The 12121-nt window shown below is 30.1% G+C and overlaps 1 long non-coding RNA gene across 1 annotated transcript; it reads right to left on the bottom strand.

Moving 5' to 3' along the window:
• Positions 1-9935: 9935 nt before the first annotated feature.
• Positions 9936-11247, bottom strand: LOC107638046 (uncharacterized). Its single transcript, XR_002360403.2, has 2 exons — positions 11144-11247; positions 9936-10229 (listed from the first exon to the last, which is right to left on the bottom strand). It is a non-coding gene; the product is annotated as an uncharacterized LOC107638046 (long non-coding RNA).
• Positions 11248-12121: the final 874 nt, after the last annotated feature.

Below are 12121 nucleotides of genomic sequence, written 5' to 3'. Positions count from 1 at the left end.
TTGAGCAACTCCTCCTCTCTAAGCATCATCCAAGAAGCATACAACGACTTTTGACTTAACGCATCCGCCACTACATTCGCCTTCACCGGATGGTAATTCAACTCAAAATCGTAGTCCTTCAGTAATTCTATCCACCTCCTCTGCCTCATATTAAGTTCTTTCTGATTAAAGATATATTTCAAGCTATTGTAATTAGAGAAAACTTGAAACTTAACCCCATAGAGGTAATGCCTCCACACCTTTAGCGCAAATACAACCGCAGCAAGCTCCAAATCGTGTGTAGGGTAATTAACTTCATGAGGTCTCAACTGACGTGAGGCATACGCCACCACGTTACGATGCTGCATCAGCACGCACCATAGACCCTTCAGTGAGACATCACAGTACTCCTCAAATAATTCATTTGGCTCAGGTAACACCAACACAGGTGCGGTGGTCAAATTTTGCTTCAACGCCTGAAAGCTCTTCTCACACTCAGGAGTCTAAACAAATGGCGCATCCTTGCGGGTTAACCTTGTGAATGGCAACGCTATCTGCAAAAAACCTTTGATAAACCTCCGATAGTAGCCTGTTAAGCCCAAAAAACTCCTTATCTCAGTCACTGAGGTTGGTCGTCCCCAATTCATTACTGCATCCACTTTAGATGGGTCTACCGCTATCCCCTGCTTACTCACCACGTGACCCAGAAACTTCACTTCACTCTTCCAGAATTCATATTTAGGCAGTTTCTCATAGAGTTTCTTTTTCTTTAGTATTTTCAATACAGTCCTCAAGTGCTCTGCATGCTCTTCTTCAGTCTTGGAATAAATCAGTATGTCATTTATGAAGACAACAACGAATTTATCCAGAAATGGACGGAAAATTCTGTTCATATAATCCATAAACACTGCAGGAGCATTTGTCAATCCAAAAGACATTACAGTGTACTCGTAATGACCGTAACGAGTCCTGAAAGCGGTCTTAGGAATATCCTCACCCATCACCCTTATTTGGTGATAACCGGATCGCAAATCGATCTTGGAGAAAACCCCAGCTCCTAGTAATTGATCCATGAGATCATCAACCCTCGGCAATGGGTACTTATTCTTTATTGTGACCTTGTTCAGCTGCCTGTAATCCACACAGAGTCGCATGCTCCCATCTTTCTTCTTTACCAGCAACACTGGCGCGCCCCACGGAGAAACACGTATTCGGATAAAGTTCTTACCCAACAGATCCTCTAACTGAGACTTTAGCTCGGCCATTTCTAGTGGTGACATTCTATACAGAGCACTCGAGATTGGTCCAGCCCCAGGCACTAACTCAATAGCAAACTCAACCTCTTGGTTAGGTGGGAATTCATCGATATCGTCGGGAAACACTTCCGGAAACTCACACACAACCGGAATTTTCTCCAACCTTTGATCATCACCCGAAACACCCGCGGTCAACAACATAATACCCTGAAATTTGGTCCCAGAACAATTCACCATCATAGAATTCAAGTAATAACTATTCACTACAACCGATCCTTCTGTATCTTCAGGCATAAAAATCACCGATTTTGCAGAACAATCGAGCAGGACATGGTTCTCAGATAACTAGCCCAATCCAAAGATAAGGTCAAGACCGATCATTGGCAAGCAGATTAAATTATGGACAAAATCACGTTGCTTGACCCTAAATGAAACTTGCGGACACCCTAGCCTAGTTACCATGGCTTCATGGGTGGCATTATACACCTTTAGGTCATAACCTAAAACTACAATCTTCAATCCTAACTCACTTGCTTTTTCGAATGCATTGAATGAATGAGTTGCTCCCGAATCAAATAAAGCATTTAAAATTTGACCAGCCATTTCACAGTTACCTCGGATAAATGTCTCGGATCCCTCGGCACCTATAGCTGAGGTGGTGAACACCTGACCAGACTGCTGTGCTCTCCCTGAACCTTGCTTCTGCTTCTCCGGACAGTTTGCGGCTTTATGCCCCGCCATACCACAAGAATAGCACAAGCCCTATCCGGCCTTGCACGGGGCTCCCGAATGGTAACTTCCGCACCTAGCACAAGCTTGCTCATTCTGAAGCTGCTTTCCAAATCTCCTCCCCTAGGAGTTGTTGTGGTTGGACCTCCTAAAATTGTTTTGACGCTGAGTCTGGTGTGATCCAGAACCTCCCCGCTTGAAAGGTGGACCTCTAGGAGCAAGGCTCTTCCTTCGGTTCTGTGGGAATGGTCCCCTATGGCTTCCTCTCTTTGCAGCCGCCTTCTTCACACACTCTTCAGCAACCCTACTCTTGTTCACCAACTCTGAGAAAGTTTTGATCTCCATTGGTCTTACTGAGCTGAAGATATCGCTCCGGAGTCCTTCTTCATACTTAATGCACTTCCATTCCTCATAGTCTCCTGGAGTTCCCTAACACATACGGAAAAATCTGAACAGCTCCTCAAACTTGTCAGTGTACTCAGATACGAACATAGAACCCTGCTTCAGCTGCAGTAGCTTGAGTTCCTTGGCCGTCCTGGTAGAAGTTGGAAAGTACTTCTTATAGAACTCCTCCTGGAAGGCATCCCAGGTGATAGGGTCATCACCCTGTTGTAGGAGACGTTGGACCCCTTGCCACCAATGCGATGCTTCCCCAGTGAGCAGATAGGTAGCAAACTCAACACACTGCCCTTCAGGTACCATCTGCGCTTGCAGTGCTCGCTCCATAGCCTGGAACCAGGTATCGGCTTCAGTCGGGCTAGTGGTTCCGTTGAACTTAGGTGGATCAACCTTTAAGAAGGTTGCCAGTGTCATTGGGACCTGAGCTCCACTTTCGTCATTGCCATTATTGTTCAACTGTCGCCTAAAAGCCTCTGCAGTGGCCTGCTTAGCAACAGCCATGTTCTCCAAGGCCATCATAAAGTTTACTGGGTCATTTGGGTTGATCCCCACATAGGTTGGGGAGGGGAACGAAGCATGCCTTATAAGGGTGTGGATACCTCTTCCTAGCATAACGCGTTTTGATGAGTGAGTGTGGGGGCTTCGGCTATCATCCCTATCGTCAAAGGCAAAACCGTGAGGCATTGTGTGCCAAAGCGAAAAATATCGTGCTAGCGGGTGGTCTGGGCTGTTACAATTCATAAACCATCAAAACATGAACAAAGCTCCTATACAAAACAAAAGAAAGGAAGATGAAGAGAGATACGTGAAGGGTCTGAAGTAATTAAGATTATTTAAATCCTAGATTTTTTAGTAATCCAAATTCAAATTCAAAACTAAATCTTATCTTAATTAGAAGTAATTAAGATAATTTCCTAACAAAATCAAAACAGAATTAAAACAAATTCAAATCTAATCAAATACAGAATCTTCTTCAATCTTTTAAATGGAATCAAATCATATCTTCACTGGCGTGTAACGGCTTCTCTGGGCATGGCATTTTGCTGAGGAAATTGAACTTTGGCATGGCATGCCTTCCTGTAGCGTGGCACACTAGGCTTTGGGATTGGTTCTAGTGAATTCTCTCCTTTCCAAGTGTGGCACGCTTGTTCTCAATGTGGCACGCCCCTGCTGAACTTCCTTGTAGGGCGTGGCACGTACTACAAAGCATGGGACGCTCCTTTGCTAAAATTGGATTTGTCCGTACATATGGAAGATGTCTAAGCACAACTTGCAAAACCTCTATAAATCATGCGTACGCATGAGAGATGCGTAGCACAACCCGGAAAACTTTTATATTTCGTGCGTATGCATGAGAGATGCGTACCTAGATTTCTCTTCTAGGGCATGGCATGCCCTTGCATCTGTGTCCAAGGCGTGGCACGCTTCATTTCTTAAAGAGAACTTGTGAGTACGCATGGGAGATGCATACGCATGACCAGGGACTTTTTGATACTTATGCGTATGCATGGGGCATGCGTACGCACAACATTTTGCTCTTTTGAGAAGCTTTGTTGTGTTGCTCCTTTGATCCTCCTTGCTTTACTAGATTTTCTCATCTGTAAACCCTGTATTTTCTTAAAAACACTTTCAAAATGTTTAGTAGAAAAGGATATTTGAAATTAATGAGCTTGAGAGAAGATTATGTACTTAAACTTACGAAAACATAAGAAAAACATATGAAAAAACATAATAAAAACTCCTAAAGATGTGGACGCATCAGATTAAAGCAAACCCCGACAAATGCTGGGATGTTGCACAAATGTAATCACCAAGAACTGCTAAAGAAGTTCAACAACGAGGGAAGATTGAATTCGTCGGTAAACTTGCCGCTAACCTCTGACGCTAAATCCAACAATAAATCCGACGGTATTCAACATTTTTCTTGTAGTTTTCGGAGTCAAAACTACCCACCCATGTAATATTAGAATCTTTAGGTAAATTAGATGTCTCAAAGTAACCTAATACGGCCGCAATAAATTCTCCTCCAATATTCCCTGCCACTTCCTTATAAAATTCATATTGTACTACTCCCTTCCTAGTACTTTTGAAGACTCATAATTCTGTTACAAGCATTTCTTACTTCTTCAATAGATGGTAAAATCTCTAGTGCAATAATGGCCTCCTTCACATCAATTTGGCTTGCTAGACCATCAAAGAACCTAACTAAACGTGAAGCCTCTTGGTGATATAGGTTTTTGGGAAAAGACAATCTTGATTATGCTTGATTCCTCACTATCCTCCCATTAATCATTTGAGCATTAATCCGATTACTCCTCTGTCTTATTGAGCGTTAATCATTTATCTTGTTATCCATATCTCCAAAATTATCCTTATGCCATCTTCCTAATGGAACCATCAACGCCTTTAACTAATCAGTGAAAGGCACATCCTCTAATCGCATCCATTCCTCTTTCACCATCTTCAGGAAAGTAAACCATGAATCCAAACTTTTGAAAAGGTCTTGGACCCCACGTAATCTTGTATGCTCCATTACCAATAGACAGTGATCAGACAATCCTCTTGACCCTCTTTTCAAACGCATCTCTGAAGATCCCTCTAACCATTCTACGCTACCCATTGCAATACTCTATCAATTTGGCTACATGAATGGTCCCTGAACCACGTATACTTATAATCATTCAGCGACAAGTCAACTAGCTTTATATCCTATAACCATTGCTTAAAATCTTCAACTGTGACTGGTAAATTGGTTGCTTCATTCTTTTTCTTTATCTGTACAATCTCATTAAAATTCTCTGTCTAGCAAAAAAGAACTTGATACAACCCAAAGATATTGCTTAACTCTTCCCACATAGTAAGCCTCTTATCCCTCACATGAGCACCATACACCAAATAATATGCATACCTAAAACTGTTTTTTGTCAATAGACTTTTAATACATAAGCATCTCTCCACTTTATAACAACTCTCCATCTTTAACAACGTTTCATCCCACATTAGCAAAGCAATAAATCTCCAGAAGCACCTTCTGATACCATAAACTACTCCTAACCCACTTCGCCTCCCCCAAAAATACTAGCTACGTCAAATTTAGTTATCACCTCTTTCTTTGTCTCTATCAATCCTAATAAATTTAACTTGTTTTTTTTAGTTGAAAGTTTTCACCATATTCAACTTTTCAACACCTCTCAAGTCCCTAACATTTTAAGAACTAAAAATTATTTAACTTCTTTTTACACAACTTTTTCTTGGTTTTTGGCCTGCTCCTCCTTACTTTCTCATTCTGCATAGTATGTCATCTTTTATGTATAATTGCTTCATTTTGTGCTTGTAGAATAGCTATTATATCATCTTTCTCATTATATTGCATTGTTCCTGACTCCACTGCACTTGAATTATTTTTGCACTGACAAAAATATTTTTAAATTTTGTTATTGATAAAATGTTCTCAAATTATTTAAAATCGTAACAAAAATGCACACTCGTGAATTAAGACGTTCTAGAAAAATAGTGATGTGGTAAAACTTTCTATGTGACAAGTAAGGCTTTAATTTGATATTAGCAAGTGAGACGTGTTACACTTTTCCGTTAATAGAGTAGGTCTCCGATTACGGATGGACATTTTCAGCATATTTTTAAATTATTTGAGAATATTTTTATTGATAACAAAATTCAAAAATTTTTTTATCAGTACCAAAATAATTTGAGTATATTTTTTGTGATTTACCATTCAATATTTCACAATAATGAATACTATAACTTAAGAATGAGCATTTTTGTCCATATTGTGAATAATTGTATTCTTTTTTCCTAATTTTTTATATTAGTATGTAAAATATTTTATATAATTATTTAATTAAATTTTTTTTAAGATAATCATTCACGTGATTAATATAAAAATAATTATTTTTATTAACATAACATTACATATAAAATTATTTTTTTTAATAAACCGCATAAAATTACTTTATATCAACGGTACATTAAAATTATTCTTTTGTTTTAGTAAAACTTAGTATATTAGCGCCTACCTGTATGTGTCGGATTACTTTGAAAAATGCTGACCGACTCTGAACGACACTAGCCACCACAAGAAATTTTAGATAATTAATTTCTTACATTATCCTTAAATAGGTTTATTTTTATCCAATCGGTCATGTGATATCAAAGAATAGCAAAGTCTTAACAAAGAAAATTACTCATAACATTCTTTATCTCATAACCTTATAAAAGTAAAAGTAACCAAGAACGAGAAAAAAAAAATTAGTACTGGATTGTTGGATGTACAATCTAAACTAACATAAACAAATAGAAACTTATAATGTGTTTTTTTTTTCAGTTTAATTTAAAAAGAAAACCACTTTTCACCCTATTTTTATATAGATTTTATAAATTAATCAGAATTTAAATAAAAGTCGTTTTTTTTTTTGTTCGGGGGAAAATCAAAGGGAGTAGATTCTAATAAAATCAAATTTTAAATAATTTCAACTGCATGAAAAGAATCAAATTGTAAAATTACTTTTCTAAATACAGTCTCAATTCTTTTAAAGTTTTCTGGCAATTCTTTTTTGTCTTAAAAAAAATCAATATATACTGGTATACTTAAATAAGTAAAGATTTAAAATTATTTAAACAAAATAAATAAATATATCCTACGAATAAAAAAATCATTGATTAGTCGATCAATATATACTGGTAGTATAAATAAAAAAACCATTAAATAAAAAAAATAGTATGTTTTTAATTTTGGGAATAAAACGTAAATAATTATAATATAATAATTTATTTAATTATTAATATTTATAATTGTTATTTTAAATCATAAATTTAGAAAAAAATAGATTAACAAAAACAATTAATAACTATATTAGAATTGATACATATAACACTAGATTAAGAAAAAATGAACGCATAACATGTTACTTTTTTATTAATCAAATTACTACAATTCAAATTAATTTCAATAAAATAATTTAAAATTATAATTTTAACCTTATCACGTGCATATTATAAATTATTGAACAATTTATTATTATGTACATGACACGGTTTATTAAACAATTTTTCATGTGTTTTTTTTCTAAAATAAAAATACTATTTTTACTTATAATTATTATTTTTTATCAATTCTTTTATTTAAATACTAATATTATTTATTAATTTTTTTATTTTTATTTCTCACATTTATTAAAAATTTCTTTTCAATATTTTAAATATTAATTGTTGTTTAATTAACTTATTTTAGGTATTAAATTATTACAATTTTAGGTATTAACTATACCTCAATTACAGTATTAGAAAAAAAATATTTAATAATATTAAATTTTTATCAAACTGATAATTGCAACAAAAAAAAAATCTAAATAGGACAATTATTTTTAACCAGAATATTGTATCACCAATCATTATTTTGGTATAGTCACCAAAAAAAAAATTTACTATGGTCATATTATTATAAAATATAATAACATTTTAACATTAAGTACGCCAACTTGATGCATTCTACATTCTAGTATCAGTCTTTTTGTACATTTTTCCTCAACGTCGTATATGAAAAATATTATGTATTAAATTATTAATCGTGATTTCTATTAATAATTAATAATTAATTACGATAACATTTATCAATAATTAAAAGATTATATATGATTCTTTTAACAATTATATTAATTAAATTTTATCAAAATTTATTCTTTTAAAGTAGAAATTAGAATTTCGTCTTTTTTTTTAATTAATCTAACCATACTTTTCTTCCTTTAATTATATCATGTTGGGCAAATTTACAATTCTATACCCCTGCGTTTGCTTTTAGTTGTGTATAAATATATAGGCAATCATTAAGTTTTATTGAAAATATAAGCAGTCGATACAGAAATACAAAAATATTCTCACAAAAATTTGAATCAAATATACAAATAATTTGTTAAATACAAAAATTATTTTATCACTTATTAAAAAAATATTTTTTTATTATTTTATCATATTTTAAAATAATTTAAGAATATTTAACAAATTTAAAAAATACTTGTCAAATATTTAATAATTTGAAAGTATTTTGCGGTAATTTACTCTTAATATTATTATTAGCTTTTGCAAATTAAAAATGTTACTTTACAATAGAAAATCAAAAGAGTTTAAATTAATTTTTCTATGAATATTAATCTTTTTTATCAATTATATCCCTTCATTTAATTATATGGTCAAATTTTTCGAACCATGAGTGTTTAAAATAACAAAAAATAAAATAAAATAAAATCAAACCCAACTAAATATATAACAAACTATTTAGAATATCCTTCTTAACTTAAACTGTAAATTGTAAACCTAAACACTTGATGACTACCAACCGAAGGACAATGCCTCCTGTGTCGGACTAACGAACGATTAATCACCGACCAAACTGGTTCAAATAATTTTTTTTTTGTCAATGGTAGATATTATTTCATTATGAAATAATTGGTTCAAATCCATTACTTGTATATAAACTGATTAAAATATGTTTTTTGTATGCTAAAATTTATATATAAACTAGTTTCAATTAATTTTTAAAATTAAAACCAATTTTACTTTTGAGACAGTTTAGTGTTTTGTTTAGGTGCTATATATTAATTTGTTAGAATTTTTTTATATATTTAGCAAAATTTTAGTAGTAAAAGTAAAAATACAAATTTTTTTTAAAAGTTACGATTTACATTTTTTTTATAAGATTTTTTTTACTTAAAAAATATTTCTACCATAATAAATAAATAAATAACTTTTATATTATCATACTCAAATATAATTATTAAATAAAAATATATTTTTACTTGAGATATCTAAATATAAAATTACTTTTATTTTTGTAAAATATTTTTTTAAAAAAATACTTAAAAAAAGATCTTTTCGTAGAAATTCTTCTAAACAAGCTATGTATACTGATTTTAAACCATTTTTCAAAGGAGAAAATGCTTTTATGTGATTTCCAAACCATTGTATTCATAGCATAAATAGGTTTAGATTTGGTTTAGTAAAATATTTTGAAGATGTACTTCATCTTATTATTTTGTATTTGATAAATTAAAAAAATTTATATGCTTATACTACTTACAGTTTTTAAAAATTAGGAGTATTTTTAATTAAAAGCACTTAAGAAAGAAGTTTCAAAGTTAGTTTGTATTTATCAAAATTAAAAAGTCTAACATAACTTTATATATTAATTAATATTTAAATTTAATTCTTATATTAATGTCTATTATAATATTTATAAATTTTAAAAGTTATTTTACCAAATACACTTGTTATTATTTATGTATGTTTATTAAAAATAATTTTTAATTTAATTAACCAATATAAATTCTACAACTTTTAAAAAATTATTTTTTAAAAATTAACTTTTATAACAAACTACTTTTAAAAAAACAAAAATTTTATCAAACAAAGTCTTACTAATTTTTATCCAGTGGATCATGTAATACCAAATAATAACTAAGTCTTGGAAAGAAAATTACTCATAACATTCTTTAACCTTATAAAACTAAAAGTAACTAAGAACGAGGGAAAAAAAAAGAAAGATAGTAAATAAAATTGATATTCATAGAAACATCATCATCAATGTATATATATTAACCTTTTCATTTTCCATTATTGGAACATTTAATTTATTCAAAGGGAAAACGTTGTAAAGATAGGACTACAAATTGTGACATGGAGGTGGGTACTGACAAACACATAAGTGATTATTGCAAGATCCACTTGCTAGGCTTCCATAGCGTTTTTTGCAAATATCGTCGCACTCGTTACCAAATACACATATACGTAAACTGGGGAGTGTCTGTGTACACTGATTTGAGGCTGCCTCTGTTACTTTCGTTAGCCTTTCATTTCCTACGTAAACCCATCAAACACATCAAACAATTACTACCTGGATATTCATAGTTGGATGTACAATCTAAGCTAAAATAAACAAATAGAAACTTATAACGTGTGTTTGTTTTTTTAGTTTTTATTACGAAAAAAATGTCGAAAATTATTCTTATTATGAAAATAGAGATGATATTTTGTTTGAATATTGATATTTGAAGTGTATTACAGTATTATAAAAATTATTCAACACGATCCCACGTGTTTTAACACGCGCCAGGCCAAGATTTTATAAATTAATCAGAATTTAAATGAAAATCAGTTATTTTAAGTATTGGGAAAATCAAAGAGAGTAGACTCTTATTAAAATAATTTTTTAAATAATTTCAACTGCATGAAAAGAATCAGATTGTAAAATTACTTTTTTGAAAATCATAAATAAACTTCTCTGGAAATTCTTTTTCGTCTAGAAAAATCACTTTCCATATTTATAAAAATTTTATAAAATATTCAATTTTAAAAGAAATAAATTTCCATTTTTTGAAAGGTAAATAAACATAAGTTACTTTTTTTATTATTTTTAACATTATAAAATACTAGTGTATCAATAGATACTATCGTGCTTATAATTAATTCACTCTTTTATTTATTAAAAGTGTATAAAAATAATAAAAATTGAATTAGTTGAAACAATGAATGTTTTATAATTTAACTAAAAGATTTTGAATTTAAATTAAAAAAATTGTAAATAATAAAGAGTATTTTAGAAAAAAAAATTGAACCATTATATATATATATAAAAGTATAGATAATATGTAAAATTATATTTTTAAAATATAAAAATATAGAATAAAAGACAAACAATTTTTTTTTCCGTAAAACACTCACATAGAAGACCAGAAAAATTAAACGTTGTCTATTAGATAACTTGAACATACCAATGCCAATGGAGAAAACTAGGAAAACGATCAGAACATTAGCAAAGGCCTTCATCTTATTAGGTAATTGAAAGTATGAAACAACTCGTACATGTCTATCTATATTTATAGTGAATCATATACCTTTGATAGAAAATGTTTAAAATGAGTATAACAATTATATTTATTAGATGTGTTATGTTTATATAGATCATTAGATTTTATTATATGAAAATTAAAGGCTAATATAAAAGAAGAACATTGATGGATTTTAATAAATAGAGAATATCCTAATACATAAATAAATGCTTTAAATGACAATACTTTAATACACAAAACTTTAAATGGTAACAAAATCTTTTATTTTTAAATAATTAAATATAAAATATATAAATATAAAATATATGAGTATTTTTTATTCATTAAGATTAATTATTATACAAGAAATTTTTATAATATTAAAAAATTATATTAAAAAACTAGAGAAAAGAGCCATGAGGTGGCATATATATTAAAGAGTCTAAAGAATAAAAGAATATATCAATCTTATATAAGTCACTATTATATATACACATATGATACATATACATAGTTGATATATATTATTTATTCAGTTTTTTTTTTTTTAAATATTTTCATGCATTATATATAATATTTTAAATAAACTATATTTTGACAAATATTTGATAAAAAATTATATTATACAATAATATTTTTAACAAAAATAATTAGGTAATAAGTATTGAATATAATAATTTAATTATTTATCAAGTAATATAAAATAAAATATAATTATTTTATATTTTTATATTTTTGTTTAAAATATTATTTTAATATAATTTTTTAATATTATAAAAAATTTTATATAATAATTAATTTTAATAAATAAAAAATATTTATATTTTTTGTATTTATATGTTTTATACTTTTAATTATTTAAGTTTGATTAGTTTAGCTCTTACTAATATAAATAAATATATAATGTGATAGACATGTACT

This window comes from Arachis ipaensis, chromosome B4 (genome assembly GCF_059453495.1).
Source record: "Arachis ipaensis isolate K30076 ecotype BB chromosome B4, ASM5945349v1, whole genome shotgun sequence".
Taxonomy (NCBI): Eukaryota; Viridiplantae; Streptophyta; class Magnoliopsida; order Fabales; family Fabaceae; genus Arachis; species Arachis ipaensis.
Note: the sequence above shows the minus strand (reverse complement) of the source record. Positions and strands in the feature narration are given on the sequence as shown.